The 15530-nt window shown below is 44.7% G+C and overlaps 1 pseudogene; it reads right to left on the bottom strand.

Moving 5' to 3' along the window:
• Positions 1–1707: 1707 nt before the first annotated feature.
• LOC115113774 (nuclear receptor ROR-alpha-like) lies at positions 1708–4357 on the bottom strand (annotated as a pseudogene).
• Between the last annotated feature and the right edge of the window lie 11173 nt (positions 4358–15530).

Below are 15530 nucleotides of genomic sequence, written 5' to 3'. Positions count from 1 at the left end.
TTCTCCCGAACACTGTTTATTGTCCGACAGTGAAAAAGTGTCTTACCCTCCCGCCGTGCGATATGAATCTGGGTAGCTCTTTCAGCTAGCTGTCACCAGGGGTCTTCTATGGTCCCCAAGCCTCTGGGACTGGATTGAGTGACTTCACCTGTAGTTCACCTGCGAAATTGATTTTGGCAATTAAAACATAAAGGAATTTAGAATTCCTCTATCACTGAGTCAAATAGGAATCCTGACTTAATGAAGTGGTGATTAAAGAGCTCAGCCATGTGCTTCTTGTCAGCAACAACCACATCATCAACATTAAGGGACATGGGCAGCTGTGAGGGGGGGGGTTTGTTCTTCAGGTCTTTAACCATTTTCCAGAACTTCTTGGGGTTAGACCCACGGAGTTCTACACGTTGTATCCAGTGATGTCATAGAGGGTAAACACCAGTGGTGGAAAAAGTACTCAAATGTCATACTTGAGTAAAAGTAAAGATACCTTAATAGAAAATGACTGAAGTAAAAGTGAAAGTCACCCAGTAAAAGTCCAAAAGTATTTGGTTTGAAATATACTAAAGTATAAAAAGTAAGTGGAACTGCTCAAATGTTCTTAAGCATCAAAAGTAAAAGAATAAACCATTTCAATGTCCTTATATTAAGCAAACCAGATGGCAACATTAAAAATAAAATAATTGACGGATAGCCAGGGGCACACTCCAACACTCCGACATAATTTACAAACGAAGCATTTGTGCTTAGTGAGTCCGCCAGATCAGTGGCAGTATGGACGACCAGAGATTTTCTCTTGATAAGTGTGTGAATTGGACCATTTTCCTATCGAAATGTAACGAGTACTTTTGGGTATCAGGGAAAATGTATGGAGTAAAAAGTACATTATTTTCTTTAGGAATGTAGTGCATTAAAAGTAAAAGTTGGCAAAAATATAAATAGTAAAGTAAAGTACAGATACCCCAAAAAACTACTTAAGTTGTACTTTAAAGTATTTTTACTTAAGTACTTTACACCACTGGTAAACACTCTCCACTCACTACTCCCTCAAACTTGAATGCTTTACTGATCTATGACTTTTCTGATCTATAACTTTATTGTACTAAGATTATCTGCAGTATCATTTTACAGAATGTGTGTGCATTTGTGTGTCTTACCGGGGTTAATGAGCACCAGTGAGCTGAAGAGAGCCATCTGCTGCTCAGTCAGTCTCAGGGCACACATTCTGTGAGCAAAGTCAAACACCGCCACCATCAGATCACCACAGCCTGGAACAACACAGTTAGCAGAGTTAGCATCACTAAGACTAGGAACCAATTGGCAAAGTTAATATGAGATCGTGTCCTCCGTAATTATTGGGACAGTGAAGGATTGAAAAAAATATTTTGGCTCTATACTCCAAAAGTTTGTATTTGAAGATACAGTTCAGAAGGTTAGACACACAAATATCATACAGCCTCCACATTAACGTAGAAGTGTTAGCAAACATATTCTATTCTTTACAATAAAAGTGACTCCAAAATGACACAAAGCTGCCAAACTTGCTGCCAAACTTCCCATCGAAGAAGACGGTGCTGTTCTCTGTGTTAAAACACCTGCTCATTCTAACCAGAACCACCTCCATCGATCCGGAGAGAGAGAGAGAGAGAGAGAGAGAGAGAGAGAGAGAGAGAGAGAGGGTAAAGAATGTTTAATAATGGCAATGTGCACTTCTTACAGAAATACTTTTCTTGAGAGAGGGTAGGAGAGTAAGTAGTGATTGACAGGTGGTTTTGGCTCAACAGTCTTGAGCAGGGTGATCTGGTCATTCTGTCTGAGCCGACGGAACCCTGGGATGCTTTTAGCGAACTCCACCACGTACTGTACCGCACAGTACTGGTACATCTCAACTACTGACTAGAGAGGGAGAGAGGGAGAGGGGGAGAGGGATGAAGGGGGAGGGGGAGAGAGAAAGAGGGAGGGGAGAGGGAGGGGGGGCGAGAGTGTCACACCCTGATCAGTTTCACCTGTCTTTGTGCTTGTCTCCACCCCCCTCCAGGTGTCGCCCATCTTCCCCATTATCCCCTGTGTATTTATACCCGTGTCCTCTGTTTGTCTGTTGCCAGTTTGTCTTATCTTACCTGCGTGCTTTCCCGTTTTCCTGTTTTTCAAGTGTTTGTTTCCTAGTTTTTTCCGGTTCTAACCATTCTGCCTGCCGTCCTGTACCTGCCTGACTCTGACCTGATTACGAACCTATGCCTGTCCTCGACCTACCATTTGCCCCGTGTTATAAGAAATGATTGAAAACTGTACTATCCGCCTCCTGTGTCTGCATCTGGGTCACATCCTGAGTCGTTACAGTACGAACTGCCCATGAATGACCCAGGAGACTCAGACCAGCTCCACAATGCTGTCTCACAACAGAGCCACCATTGGAAGAAACGCAGAGTTACAGCAATGCCTTATGGTACCCAGTTCTTGTCCTGGTTCTGGAAGGCCTTCTGCACCCTCATTGGGTCATCAGCCAGCCTGTCCTCTGGTTTCCACCCCCAATCTAACGGCCAGTCGGAACGAGCCAATCAGGACCTGGAGACCTCCCCTCCTTCCCTCCCTCCCTCTTTCTCTCTCCCCCTTAATTGTGTGGGTGGAATACGCCCGTAACACCTTTCCCTGCTCGGCCGCTGGTCTCTCGCCCTTTGAGTGTTCCTTGGGATATCAGCCCCCACTCCTCCCTGAGTAATAAGAAGAAGTCAGCATACCCTCTGCCCAGATGTTCATCTGCCGCTTTCGCCGTACCTGGAAGAAAGCCCGGGCTGCTGTTTTGAAGACCAAATTCAGGTATCTTCGACAAGCGGATTGCCACTGGACCCCTGCTCCCAACTATCGGCTCGGGCAGAGGGTATGGCTTTCCACTCGGGACCTGCCCCTCCGGGTGGAGTCCTGTAAACTTTCCCCCTATTTTATCTGCCATTTCCCCATCTCTAAAATCCTTAGCCCCTCTGCTGTTTGTCTTCTGTTGCCCCTCACCCTCTGTATCCCCCCTACGTTTCATATTCCCAAGATAAAACCTGTGTCTCACTGTACTTTGTCTTCTGACTGGTGTCCCTATAGGACTGCCCGATACTGTCACACAGCCCCTCCATGCGTAGCAGAGGGGCGGGGGGGGGGGGGGGTAAGGGCAGTAGGGGGCTTCTGGGTCATACGATCTAATTCCCATCCCTATCGTCTGGTCAGGAGATGGCTGACAGGTGTCTAACCATGAAGAAGAGAGAGTGAGAAGGAGGAAGGGGTAATAGAAATTAAACAGTGCTAGTGAGATTGTGTTTTGAGTGTGTGTATGTGTCCACTCCCTTACCTCTTTCGTCTAAGTGCCCACTGCCAGTAGACACACAGGAGCCGTGGTAGGCCAGATCTGGAGCCCGGGACTCGCCTGGGGAGCACACCAGGTAAGGGAGCACATCTGTCGTGCAGGGTGGCAGCTCTGGCTCTCCAGGGAAGGAGTAGGCCGAAGCCGGGGCCTGGAGCAGGTGGGGTGACCGGTCATGGCATGCCTTGCTGGGGTAGGGCAGGGCGGGGCCTCTGCCTGGAGATGCTGCTGCTGCTGCTGACGGTGTCTCTCCACCTCTGCACGCAGAGAGTACCGCTCACTTTTCAACATCCGACCAAACTTCGTCGCTGGGGAAACAAAAAAGATGGTGGTGGAGTTGAGTTGAATTACCCTCATGCAAAGTGTCTTGACGTGACTCTCATTAATGTGATGACTGTTATTTATCGAATAATTACCTACTATGTTTAATTGTTACTGGATTAAATGAATCATATAACAATTAACTCATTAGGAATTTGGGGCACCACGGGATAAGTTGTTTACCGAGTTACCGTCTCCCGAATTAACACAAATTAAATTGAATTAATCCGAATTAACTCAAGAATATATATATATTCATATATTTATCATTTCCTCATATCAGTCTCATTTTGAACGTTGCAGACCTCGTGAATCTGCACAAACCCGAGTCTTACTAATAATTCCGTACAACACATATTTATTTGATTATTTATTTACTAACAAACTAAATGATAACACAGGATACACACACGGTATAGGTTATTGATTGGAACATTTATACGGTGACAACAGGTCCCTAGCGGACTAACACAATATGACACTTGTTACACAAGATGGAGAGTTAAAGAGAAAGAGAATGCGAGAGGGAAAGAGAAGCACCACTTGGATACATTTGGGAACTACGCTCATAGTAACCCTAATACCTTGCCCCGAACTGCCTCTCTTTTGGGTAAGAAGTAATGCATGTATTTACGTGTTGAAGGTCTCGTCGGTGATCTCTGTTGGGCCCAGGCCTTCGTGGAATGAGTTCCGCATTGTGAGAAGGGTTAGAATTAGCCTTATTCCTTCGTTCTCGGGTGTCTCTGATTGTCCATAAGAGGTCACAATGTCCCTCTTCTTTCATGTCTGTTTACTTGCACTCGTTCTGGAAGAGTGGTCTTCTGAGAACTTAGCCGTGTTGATGATCCCCAGAGTGGGGAGGAGAGCAGTGTAGGCGATGATGATTTGAAGAGAGTAACAGGATGGTCCTACTTAAATTCACTTTCTTAGACACAGTACTTAGGACAGCTACTCAATTCCTTTGTCTTCGACAACCTCTTGTTGCGTTTCAGGGTTGTGACTAATGTAGACCTAGCTGCAGTTTCTATTCTACCCTTTGGTAAAAAGGGAGAGGGCGGGACTGAGACAGGTAATGACGGATTGAACGTAGTTATGTAGATACAATTAGTTTAAAATTAGTTATCAAGATAAAAACGGAATACTTAATATCGGCAAGTTAGACTAAATATTAGCACTACACAATCTGGTGGGTGATAACCTTCGATCTAGATAATAATACAAAGCAAATCTTAAGACTAGAGACATTTATCGACAAATATTACGAAAACAAGCAACACCCAAACATGACGAAGAGGAAGACAGGGGAACCGATTTCAAAACGAAAACGTGACTCTTCTACAGACACAGACGATTTAATATTTTCACCACCGGGAATGGTAAAGGTCGAAAACGATCTGTTAAAATCAATAAGTGACAAACTGGGTATCCTTGCATTAGTCAGTAAGGATATAAAAGAGTTGAAGGCAAGCCTCGAGATGAGTGATGAAAAAGCTGCGACATTGGAGAAGGAAACAAATAAGTTAAAAGTGACAGTCAATCAGATTGAAACCGAAGTGAATGAACTTAAAAAGGAGAACACCGTTCTGAGAGAAGCCTTACTTGACATACAGACTAGATCCACGAGAGAGAATCTGGTACTTACAGGTATCCAAGAGAAAGAAGGAGAAGTTCCTGAATCTGTAGTTAGAGAGTTCCTCCTTGCAGCGCTTCAGATTCCACGTGAAGCTATCGACAAAATCCAACTGGAACGTGTACACCACTTCAGACAGAGAGGGCAGATGTATGAACGCCAAATTTGCTTCATTTAAAGATAACATAATGGGTAAAAGACTTGCTGGGACAAAAATTGTCATGAATGACCAGTTCCCGAAGGAAATTGCAGAACGGCGTAAAGTTCTGTATCCAATTTTCAAGGAAAATAGATTAAAAGGTCAACGAGTAGCTCTCGTTGTCAATAAACTATATATTGATAACCAGTTGTTCAGAGACACAAAGACTACTCCATGGATATTTTAAAAATTACAAAGTTCTTATAGATGAGGAAAATAATGAAATAATTCTAGCCCGGTTATGAATTGTAATAATACAATAAAAAATATAGCTTTTCTGTATATCTTCAAATATACAGAAATGTTTACATACCCTACATTATTCATCTCATATGTATACGTATATACTGTACTCTATATCATCTACTGCATCTTTATGTAATACATGTATCACTAGCCACTTTAACTATGCCACTTTGTTTACATACTCATCTCATATGTATATACTGTACTCGATACCATCTACTGTATCTTGCCTATGCCGTTCTGTACCATCACTCATTCATATATCTTTATGTACATATTCTTTATCCCCCTACACTTGTGTGTATAAGACAGTAGTTTTGGAATTGTTAGATTACTTGTTGGTTATTACTGCATTGTCGGAACTAGAAGCACAAGCATTTCGCTACACTCGCATTAACATCTGCTAACCAAGTTTAAAAAGTGTTGATATGCGGTCGGATCATCACATAATTGGCATATATATGACTCTTACCGAATTTACACGTGGGCGAGGATATTGGAAATTTAATCAAAGCCTACAAGATTATAAATTGTTTAGAACTAGGACAGAAGAATTTAAAACTGAATTTCAGACATAACATAGGTAACGCAGATCTCCTTATTGTATGGGACACTTTTAAATGTGCCTTTAGAGGCCATGCAATTCAGTATTCATATATAAAACAAAAGTTGTTTAGATCAAAAGAGTCCATATTAACAAAGGAAATTGAAGGACTAACAGTACAGTAAGATAGCAATAAAAACGGTACTATAGAGGCACAGAATAAGTTAGAGGAAAAACACAAATACATGGAGGAACTTATTCAAGAAAGATCCAGTGTAATATATTATAATAATAAAGCGAACTGGATGGAATATGTGGAAAAATGCACCAAATTCTTTTTCAATCTTCAATACAACAAAATGTATTGAAACTTGTTACAAATGATGGAGTCACGTATGATTCACCGATTTATATTTTGAAAGAGGAAGTAATGTACTTTAAGAATATGTTTTCGTTTCAGGCTCCTCCATCTCCACTAACTGAAACTAATTGTATGGATATTTTTCCTAATAATAATGTAAAATTAACATCTGTACAGAAACTCATGTGAAGGCCAAATTATGGAGGAGGAACTTCTTGATGCAATTAAAGCCTTTAAGGATGGGAAATGTAAATGTAAATGTAAAATGTAAATGTAAAACTCCAGGGCTGGATAGCATACCAGTGGAAGTATACAAAACTTGTTTTGATATACTCAGAGGACCATTATTAGCATGTTTTAACCACTCCTATATAAATGGTAGATTATCAGACACGCAACAAGAAGGTCTGATATCATTATTATTGAGACAGGACCCAAGTGGTATATATAAAGATCCAGTCCATTTAAAAAATTGGAGACCTCTTACACTTCAGTGTTGTGATGCAAAAATCCTAACATAATGCTTGGCGCATAGAATTTAAAAAGTATTGTCAAATATTATTCATCCTAATCAGACAGGTTTTTTACATGGACGATACATTGGAGATAATATAAGATGAAGAAGTATTGGAAACAATAGAATACCATGAAATATCGGGAATACCATGCCTGGTTTTCATTGCTGATTTTGAAAAAGCTTTTGATAAAGTTCGACTGGAGTTTATATATAAATGTCTAGAATATTTCAATTTTGGATTGATGCACCTGTACTGACCTCGCCTTCTGGATGATAGCGGGGTGAACAGGCAGTGGCTCGGGTGGTTGTTGTCCTTGATGATCTCTATGGCCTTCCTGTGACATCGGGTGGTGTAGGTGTTCTGGAGGGCAGGTAGTTTGCCTCCGGTGATGCGTTGTGCAGACCTCACTACCCTCTGGAGAGCCTTACGGTTGTGGGTGGAGCAGTTGTCGTACCAGGTTAAAGTTATGTATAGTAACCCTAGGTGTAAAATAATTTAAAACTTTCTGAGATGTAGACATTATTTAGTATCTAGAGGAGTAAAACAAGATTGTCCACTATCGGCATATCTATGTATTATTGCCATCGAAATGTTAGCTGTTAAAATGAGATCAAACAATAATATTAAGGGATTAGAAATCCGTGGCTTAAAAACTAAGGTGTCATTCATGTTGATGTATGTTGATGAATCATGTTTTCTTTTAAAACCACAATTAGAATCTCTCCACGGCCTCATTGAGGATCTAGAGACTTTTTCTATCGGAGATTTGGACATACTCGGTATACAAATCCCAAAAGAAAGAAATTATCTCACTCCAATACATTTTTATAGAAAGTTCGCAAAAAATATATACAATCTTGCTACCATGGAAAGGAAAATACCTGTCTATTTGTGGAAAAATCACCCTGATAAACTCTTTAGTCATATCACAGTTGACCTATTTGCTTATGGTTTTGTGTACACCTAGTGACCTGCTTTTTAATTTTATGAACAAAAAATATTCCATTTGATTTGGAATGGCAAGCCAGACAAAATTAAAAGGGTCTATTTATATAACGAATATGAATTCGGAGGGCAGAAATGATTAAATATTAAAGCATTAGACTCTCACTAAAGGCATCAGTCATACAAAAGTTACACTTAAATCCAAACTGGTTCTCTAGTAAATTGGTACGAATGTCTCATCCTATGTTCAGGAAAGGCCTTTTCCCCTTTATTCAGATTACACCTGCTCACTTTCGGTTGTTTGAAAAGGAAATCATCTCCAAAATATCGTTATTTTTTAAACAAGCCTTAGAAAGTTGGTTGCAATTTCAGTTTAATTCACCTGAAAAGACAGAACAAATAATACAACAAATATGGTGGTTAAACTCAAATATACTTATTGATAAAAAATATTTTTTTCGAACATTTATTTTCAAAAGGTATAATTTTCGTGAATGATATCATAAATAGGACTGGTGGAGTTATGTCACACATGCAGCTAACACAGACATATGGAAATGTCTGCTCTACCCAAAATTACCACCAACTAATTGCAGCATTACCACAAAAATGGAAGAGGGAAGTAGAAGGGGGAAAAGGAACTTGTATGTCGGCCCTGTATTAAAGAACATAAATGGTTAAATAAAAGTGTGATAATTAAAAACATATACCAATTTCATTTGGGGACCAAAAAACTGACAGCTGTGACATATAAATTGCAAAATAGTTTGGAAGAGATTTTCGATATACCCATTCCATGGCACATGGTTTATGAATTGATACGCAAAACAATGCCGGATTCAAAACTTCAATTTTTTTTTCAATTTAAATTTCTATACAAAATTCTTGCAACCAAAATAATGTTATGTATATGGGGGATACAATCTTCCCAGCTCTGCTGTGAGGAGGCAGACTCATTAGATAATTTATTTGGTTATTGTCCATATGTTGCTAGTTTTTGGTCACAGGTCTAGGAATGGCTGAAGAATTGTAACATTTGCCTAGAACTAACGCTGCAGATAGCAATACTGGGTGATTTGAAAAGCAATAGTCAATCAATCAATAATATAATCATTATTTTAGCAAAAATGTTTATTTTTAATTTACAATATGTAGAAGCTATGATAATAGAAAGGTTCAGTACTTATGGCAAGCATCACAGCACAGTTGAAAAATATATGGCAAATAGAAATCCAAAATGGATGGTGTTGAGAGATAGATGGGAGATGGGAGGGGTTGAATGGAGCTGAAGGATTGGACTAATAACAAGATAACCAATGTAAAAACTTACGGGGTCTGTAAAATGTATATAGGTTCAGGAATGTTGTGAAATAGCAGAGTTACAAATAGAAATCAAACTGGATGGACATCAGAAAAAGAGGAAGGACTAAAAACAAACAAAATATAAACAGAGCATGTTACAATCCCTGATGTCTCTCTGGAAGGAGATTCTCGACCTGAGCGTGTCTAATTTATTATCCAGAAAATGAACATTAGCAAGTAATACACTAGGGAGCAGTGGATGGTGTGTGCGCCTCCTGAGTCGGACTAGAAGTCCACTCTGAACACCTCTTCTCCGCCGGGCGGTGTTTTGGATTGGATCAGCCTCTGGAATCAGTTAAATTCCCCTGGGGGTACGAACAAAGGATACAATTTGGGAAAGTCGTATTCCCGGTGGTAATGCTGGTGAGTTACCGTCGCTCTGATATCCAAAAGTTATTTCCAGCTGTATGTAATAACACAAACATTTCCTGGTGTCACGACTTCGTCACCGTCCTACTAGCCACTACCGATCCCTTTTCGTGTATCTGTTGGTTTTGTCTGATTGGTTGCACCTGTGTGTTGTTTAGTTAATTACTGTCTGTATATAATGTAGGTTGTCCCACCCTTGTTTTGTGCGGGATTGTTTATGTTGTCATTCATTTTCGTCTATCGGTGTTTTTGTGTTTCTTGTTCTCCGGTTAGTCTGTTATCCTGTGTTGGATAATTTCACCCTGTGTGTATTTGGGTTGACCGTGTTTGTTTTGTTCACCGGAGAATAAAACTTTATATCGCTATCTGCTCTCTGCGCCTGATTCCACCCACCTTGATTAGACGTGACAGAATCCCGCAACACCATGGAATCAGCAGGAGCAGCAGCGTCTCCTCTCCCATCGATGGAAGAGAGGGTCCTCCATCATACCAGCGTGCTTCACCGGATTGGTTCTGCTATGGACCAAATGATGGAGAGAATGGATTGATGGGAGAGGAGTGGCCTCCCCACCTCATCTCTAGCAACCCCTTCTCCAGCTCCTCCTGTTTCTGCGACCACATCTGGCTCTGGGGCTCTTCAGCTGACACTCCCACGGGAGTTTGACGGATCGGCGGCTGGGTGCCAGGGTTTCCTCCTTCAGCTGGAACTATACCTGGCTACCGTGCGTCCTGCTCCCTCTGGAGAGGAGAGCGTGTGCGCCCTCGTCTCCTGCTTGACTGGGCGAGCCCTCGAGTGGGCCAACGCAGTGTGGAATGGTCCGGACTCGGCTAAGGATAATTACCCAGAGTTCACCCGCCGATTCCGAGCTGTTTTTGACCATCCACCCGAGGGTCGGGCGGCGGGTGAACGGCTGTTTCACCTGCGTCAGGAGACGAGGAGCATACAGGATTTTGCCCTAGAGTTTAGGACTTTGGCAGCAGGAGCAGGATGGAACGACAGGGCCTTGATTGATCATTTTAGATGTAGTCTCAGTGAGGACGTCCGCAGGGAGCTGGCATGTCGGGACACCACATTCACACTGGATGGACTTATCGATCTGGCTATCCGTCTCGACAACCTGCTGGCTGCTCGCGGGCGTTCGGATCAGGTCCTGTCGTTTCCAATCCCCAGCCCTCCTGTTCCTATCCCTATGGAATTAGGAGGTACGGCTTCAAGGGGGACCGGAGGAGGAGTGTCCTCCTGCACCAGTTGTGGTCGACGAGGGCACACGTCCGACCGGTGCTGGAGGAACTCGTCTAGGAGTCGGGAGGACAGGCGGAACACTGCTCGATCACCCCAGGTGCGTAAGCACCAAACTCATTCAGAGCTTCCTGTCGGTCATGTGTTTGTATTGATTTCTTTCCCTGGGTTTTCCCCTCTCTACAGCATAAGGCACTAGTCGATTCAGGCGCAGCTGGGAATTTTATGGATCGTGGGCTTGCGTTAAGGCTAGGGATTCCCCTGGTGTCGTTAGATCGACCTTTCCCCGTGCACTCCTTAGATAGCCGACCATTAGGGTCAGGAGTAATTAGGGAGGCTACGGTGCCACTGGACATGGTAACGCAGGGTGATCATAAGGAGCAGATTAGCCTGTTCCTTATAGATTCACCTGCGTTTCCAGTGGTGTTGGGGGTTCCCTGGTTAGCTCAACACAACCCGGTGATTTTCTGGCGACAGGGGGCTCTTAAGGGGTGGTCAGAGGAGTGTTCAGGTAGGTGTATAGGAGTTGCCGTTGGTGCGACTACGGTGGAGAGTCCAGACCAAGTTTCCACCGTGCGCATTCCCTCTGAATATGCCGATTTGGCTATCGCCTTCAGTAAAGGGAGGGCGACCCAATTACCACCTCATCGTAGAGAGGACTGCGCGATAAACCTTCTGGAAAACGCTGCACTTCCTAGGAGTCACGTGTATCCATTGTCCCAGGAGGAGACAGTTGCGATGGAAACATATGTTTCCGAATCACTGGGACAGGGGTACATTCAGCCCTCCATATCACCCGTCTCCTCAAGCTTCTTTTTTGTGAAGAAGAAGGATGGAGGTCTGCGTCCGTGTATTGATTATAGAGGTCTAAATTCCATACAGTGGGGTTTAGTTACCCACTACCTCTCATCGCTACGGCAATGGAATCATTTCACGGGGCGCGATTCTTCACAAAACTGGACCTGAGGAGCGCGTATAATCTGGTACGTATCCGGGGAGGAGATGAGTGGAAAACCGCATTTAGTACTACTTCTGGTCATTATGAGTACTGCGTCATGCCATACGGGTTGAAGAATGCTCCAGCCGTTTTCCAATCCTTCGTAGATGAGATTCTCCGAGACCTGCTCGGGCAGGGAGTGGTAGTGTACATTGATGACATCTTGATCTATTCTGCCACACGCGCGGAGCATGTGTCTCTGGTGCGTAAGGTACTTGGGCGACTACTGGAGCATGACCTGTATTGCAAGGCAGAGAAATGTGAGTTTTTCAAACAGTCCGTTTCCTTCCTGGGGTATCGTATTTCCACCTCCGGGGTGGTGATGGAGGACGATCGCGTTACAGCCGTGCGTAATTGGCCGACTCCGACCACGGTGAAAGAAGTGCAGCGCTTTTTAGGGTTTGCCAATTACTACCGGAGGTTTAGCCGGGGTTTTGGTCAGGTGGCTGCTCCCATCACCTCACTGCTGAAGGGAGGACCGGTGCGCTTGCGCTGGTCAGCAGAGGCGGGCAGAGCTTTCAGTCGTCTGAAGGAGCTGTTCACCAATGCGCCCGCGTTGGCGCATCCAGACCCCTCTTTAGCGTTCATGCGTCCGAGGCTGGGGAGCGAAACTATGATGTGGGGGACCGGGAGTTGTTAGCTGTAGTCAAGGCTCTGAAGGTGTGGAGACATTGGCTTGAGGGGTCTAAATACCCCTTTCTCATCTGGACTGACCATCGTAATCTCGAGTACATCCGGGCAGCTAAGAGACTAAATCCACGTCAGGCTAGATGGGCCATGTTTTTTACTAGGTTCCAGTTTACCCTCACATATCGGCCAGGCTCCCAAAACACCAAAGCTGACGCACTGTCTCGCCTCTATGATACCGAGGAACGGTCAGTAGAGCCAACTCCCATCATTCCACCGTCATGTCTCGTGGCACCGGTGGTATGGGAGGTGGATGCTGAGATAGAGAGGGCCTCACGGTCAGAACCGGCTCCTCCTAACTGTCCAGTAGGGACCAAGTACGTGCCGAGGGTGGTCCGGGACAAGCTGATTAGGTGGGCTCATACTCTTCCCTCCTCGGGTCATCCTGGTATTAAGAGGACAGTGCAGAGTCTGAGAGGGAGATACTGGTGGCCCACACTGGCTAAAGACGTGAGATTTTATGTCTCCTCCTGCTCAGTGTGTGCTCAGAGCAAGGCTCCTCGGCACCTACCTAGAGGGAAATTACAACCCCTCCCCGTTCCACAACGGCCGTGGACACATTTATCGGTGGATTTTCTTACCGACTTTCCCCCGTCCCAAGGAAGTACTACGATCCTGGTCGTTGTGGATCGGTTTTCTAAGTCCTGTCGTCTCATTCCGTTGTCCGGTCTTCCTACGGCCCTGCAGACTGCTGAGGCTTTGTTTACCCATGTCTTCCGGCACTATGGGGTGCCTGAGGACATCGTCTCTGATCGGGGTCCCCAATTCACGTCCAGAGTGTGGAGGGCGTTTATGGAGAGACTGGGGGTCTCGGTTAGCTTAACCTCAGGTTTTCCCCCCTAGAGTAATGGGCAGGTGGAGCGCGTTAACCAGGATGTGGGCAGGTTTCTGCGGTCCTATTGCCGGGACCGGCCTGGTGAGTGGGCTAGGTATGTTCCATGGGCCGAACTAGCCCAGAACTCCTTACGCCACTCCTCTACTAACTTGTCTCCTTTTGAGTGTGTGTTAGGTTACCAGCCGGTCCTGGCTCCATGGCATCAGAGTCAGACCGAGGCTCCTGCGGTGGAGGAATGGGTACAGCGCTCCAAGGACACCTGGAAAGCCGTTCAGGACTCATTACGGTTAGCGGGAGAACGGCAGAAGAGGAGCGCTGACCAACACCGCAGTGAGACCCCCGTGTTTGCACCGGGGGACAGGGTCTGGCTCTCGACCTGAAACCTGTCTCTCCGCCTGCCCTGTCGGAAGCTGGGGCCGCAGTGTGTTGGGCCGTTCAAAGTCCTGAGGAGAATAAACGAGGTGTGTTATAGGTTACAACTTCCTAGGTATTACCGTATTAACCCCTCGTTTCATGTGTCTCTCCTCAGGCCGGTGGTGGCTGGTCCCCTGCAAGAAGGTGAGGTGTCTGAGGTCCCTCCGCCCCCTCTGGACATCGAGGGGCCCCCGGCGTATACAGTTCGAGGCATTCTGGATTCGAGACGCCGGGTGGGGGGCCTACAGTACCTCGTGGACTGGGAGGGGTAAGGCCCGGAGGAGAGATGCTGGGTTCCGGTGAGGGACATTTTGGACCCTTCTCTCCTGATAGATTTCCACCGCCTCCACCCGGATCGCCCAGCACCTCGTCCTCCGGGTCGTCCTCGAGGGGGGTACTGTCACGACTTCCGCCGAGGTTGGCTCTCCTGCCCGTTCGGGCGGTGCTCGGCGGTTGTCGTCACCGTCCTACTAGCCACTACCGATCCCTTTTCGTGTATCTGTTGGTTTTGTCTGATTGGTTGCACCTGTGTGTTGTTTAGTTAATTAGTGTCTGTATATAATGTAGGTTGTCCCACCCTTGTTTTGTGCGGGATTGTTTATGTTGTCATTCATTTTCGTCTATCGGTGTTTTTGTGTTTCTTGTTCTCCGGTTAGTCTGTTATCCTGTGTTGGATAATTTCACCCTGTGTGTATTTGGGTTGACCGTGTTTGTCTTGTTCACCGGAGAATAAAACTTTATATCGCTATCTGCTCTCTGCGCCTGATTCCACCCACCTTGATTAGACGTGACACCTGGGCTAATAATATAAGAAATAACACAAACATTTCCTGGGCTAATAATGTAAGAAATAACACACAAAAAGCAAAATACTGCAAAGTTGCTTGGGAACTAGAAGCAGAACTGCCCTATCTGTCAGGCGTCATCTTGCCTATCAACTGTTCAGAGGAGACTGCGTGATTCAGGCCTTTATGGTCGAATTACTGCAAAGAAACCACAACTAAAGGACACCAATAAGAAGAAGAGAGTTGCTTGGGCCAAGAAAAAATAGCAAAAGACATTAGACCAGTGGAAATCTGTCCTTAGGTCTGATGAGTCCACATTTTAGATTTTTGGTTCCAACTGGCGTGTCTTTGTGAGACGCAGAGTAGGTGAACAGATCATCTCCGCATGTGTAGTTCCCACCGTGAAGCATGGAGGATGAGGTGTGATGGTGCTTTGCTGGTGACACTGTCTGTGATTTATTTAGAATTCAAGGCACAGTTAACCAATATGGCTACCACAGCATTCTGCAGTGATACGCCATCACATCTGGTTTGTTCTTAGTGGGACTATCATTTGTTTTTCAACAGGACAATGAACCAAAACACACCTCCAGGCTGTGTAAGGGCTAGAAGGAGAGTGCTGCATCAGTGCTGCATCAGATGACCTAGCCTCCACAATCAGCCGACCTCAACCCATTTGAGATGGTTTGGGATGATTTGTAGTCAACGAGTGCTCAGCATATGTGGGAACTCCTTCA

Source organism: Oncorhynchus nerka, linkage group LG3 (genome assembly GCF_034236695.1).
Source record: "Oncorhynchus nerka isolate Pitt River linkage group LG3, Oner_Uvic_2.0, whole genome shotgun sequence".
Lineage (NCBI taxonomy): Eukaryota > Metazoa > Chordata > Actinopteri > Salmoniformes > Salmonidae > Oncorhynchus > Oncorhynchus nerka.
The sequence above is the reverse complement of the archived record's forward strand: the minus strand, read 5'-3'. Positions and strand labels throughout refer to the sequence as shown.